This window comes from Muntiacus reevesi, unplaced genomic scaffold (genome assembly GCF_963930625.1).
Source record: "Muntiacus reevesi unplaced genomic scaffold, mMunRee1.1 SCAFFOLD_91, whole genome shotgun sequence".
Classification (NCBI taxonomy): domain Eukaryota; kingdom Metazoa; phylum Chordata; class Mammalia; order Artiodactyla; family Cervidae; genus Muntiacus; species Muntiacus reevesi.
This window is the reverse complement of record NW_027077922.1, coordinates 287,600-290,227: the sequence shown is the minus strand read 5'-3', so window position 1 is coordinate 290,227 and position 2,628 is coordinate 287,600. Positions and strand designations below refer to the sequence as shown.

At 43.7% G+C, this 2,628-nt stretch overlaps 1 pseudogene; it reads left to right on the top strand.

Moving 5' to 3' along the window:
* Positions 1–218: 218 nt before the first annotated feature.
* LOC136155244 (uncharacterized) lies at positions 219–1,537 on the top strand (annotated as a pseudogene).
* The last annotated feature ends 1,091 nt before the right edge of the window (positions 1,538–2,628 follow it).

Sequence of the window (2,628 nt, the reverse complement as noted above, 5' to 3'; positions counted from 1 at the left end):
GCACGCCCTCTTTGTGCTCAATAACCTTAACGCTGATCAAGCCGGTTTAACAGCTATGTTCCGTCACTGGAACCCAGAACAAAAAGATATGAAACCTTTAGTAAAGTGGAAAGACCTCCTTTCCGGACTATGGAAGGGACCTGATCCCTTGCTAACCAGTGGGCGAGGGTATGCTTGTATTTTCCCACAGGGTGCTGACTCGCCAATTTAGATCCCAGACAGACTGATTTGCCATGTCGAAGTCCCCCAGACCTCTGGTTCCCTCGCAGCCTCAGCCACAAAAGAGGAAGAGCACTCCTCTGCCCTCGCCTCGGTCACTCACCCGGGAAGTCCAGCAGACTTGGAAATGACCGGCAACAGAGATCTCGGAGGAACCAATGGCGGATCCACCCACTAAACAGATGTCATGGCTTTGCATGAAAGATGGCGCCCAACCTCCTACTCCTTCACGTCGCAGAAGACCACCAGGACGTCCTGCGTGGACAACTCAACAAGCCTCCATACCCACATGGGGACAAATTAAGTCACTCTGTCATCAAGCACAGGGAATAGCTTCCCTGCAGGGATCTTCAGCCTCTCCCGAAAGGGTTTTTATTGCTATGCTTGCTTTACTGTCTTGTCAGGCAAGTGCTACCTCCTCTACTTCAGAAAAATACTGGGCATATTTCCCTGGTCCCCTGACCTTCCAAGTAGTTACTTGGAACAGCGACCCTATACGGGTCAACACAGACCAGCCTCATCTCTTGGGAGGATCCTATAGTTCTTATGATAAAGATCATTATCCCATCAATTTTAACTATACTTTTAGGGGATTAACAGATGACCTTCCCCTTTGCTTTAACTTCCCCCATAGTCATACAAGTGATCTCATCACTCCCTCTAAGGAGGGACGTGTTGGAGCCTCCAAAACAATTCTGACAGATTCTCCAGCATCAAAATTTTCAGACAATACAGGAGATCGGCTGGTTTGGATATTACAGGCTCATATGCCTGGGGTCCTTGACCCCTATAAATCTTTGTTCCTTAATGCTCCACCAAAATATCCAAATTGTATTGATGTTGCTCCGTCAGATGTCATATGGAAAACTATAGACAACCGCCTGGGATACCCAGTATGGAAATCTTGTACTTATAATTCAAACATAGATTATAGAATACCGGGAGGTGGAAATTATTCGGTACAAGACTGGAGCAATCCAAATCCAAGTCAGAATCTAGGAGCTGTCAGTAGGCTTAGCAATTAAAATAATGATTCCCTCCCTTGGCCATTGGTGCCCAGCAGATGGCATTATAATCAATTTGTTCCCCCCATGTTGTCCTATACAACTAAGGGTAAAACTTTTTGACAGCCAGAAATTTGGAGAGCCCTTGCTGCCACCTCCATTGTTACTTTAACTCGACCAGAAAACAATTCCACCTATTCTGTGCTGGCTTGTTTACCCTCCCCTTAGGTTTTTTTGTTTACTAATGATTCAAAAAGACTTCATATACAAATGAATCATTCAGGTGGACCAAATATAGTCTACTGTGAACAATGCATGCTTTCATCCTGTTTAACCCCTCAATGTAATATTTGTTCTTTTGTGGTACTGCAACGTCCACCTTATCTTATGGTGCCTGTCAGAGTGAACGCCTATTGGTATGACAATTGTGGTTTAGCCGTTCTGCAACACCTACAAGATTTAATGTGTTCCCAACGGTTTGTAGGACTACTTATTCTAGGGATTTCAGCTTTGATAACAGCAATTACCTCTGTCACTGTGGCAGCGATATCCTTGACTCAACAAGTACATACCACTCAATATGTCAATGATATTTCAAAAAATGTTTCCTTAACTCTAGCTATGCAAGAGATTATAGATAGGAAATTAGAAGTAAAAATAGATGCCCTGGAAGAAGCAGTCATGCATATTGGAACTGAGTTACAGGCTTTAAGGGTAAAGTTAGCGTTATCCTGTCACGCTGATTATCGGTAGATCTGTGTAATGCCCCCCAAAAGTAAATGATATGGATTACAATGGAGAAAAGATTAAAAATCATATTTCGGGTATATGGAATAGCTCCAGCATTACTTTAGATCTTGGAGAGCTTCACGGTCAGATAAAAACATTAGAACATTCCCGCCTGGACTTTATTACTACAGGAGCTGCTAACGATATTTTTCATAACTTTTCTAACTTTATTACTGAAAAAAATATCCTATCAACTATTTTCAGTTATGCAGCTGTAGCAGCACTAGTTTTACTATTCATTATAATCCTTCCTTGCATCGTCAGAACTCTCCGGCAGAGCACTCAAAAGCTTGCGACTCAGATCCATCTGGCTGTCTTAAAAAGTAAAAAAAGGGCGAGATGCCGGGAGCCAACACATGAGACCCTACCCCTAAAAAGGCCATAGGGGAGAAAACCTGATGGGCAAGGCGAATCAGGTTTTCAGGGGTTTCGAAAAAGTCAGCTCACGAAACCCTACCCCTAACAAGGCCGTAAGGGAGATAACCTGACAGGCAAGGTGAATCAGGTTTTCAGGGGTTTCGAAAAAGTCAGCTCACGAAACCCTACCCCTAACAAGGCCGTAAGAGAGAAAACCTGACGGGCAAGACGAATCAGGTTTTCAGGGGTTTTTGAAAAG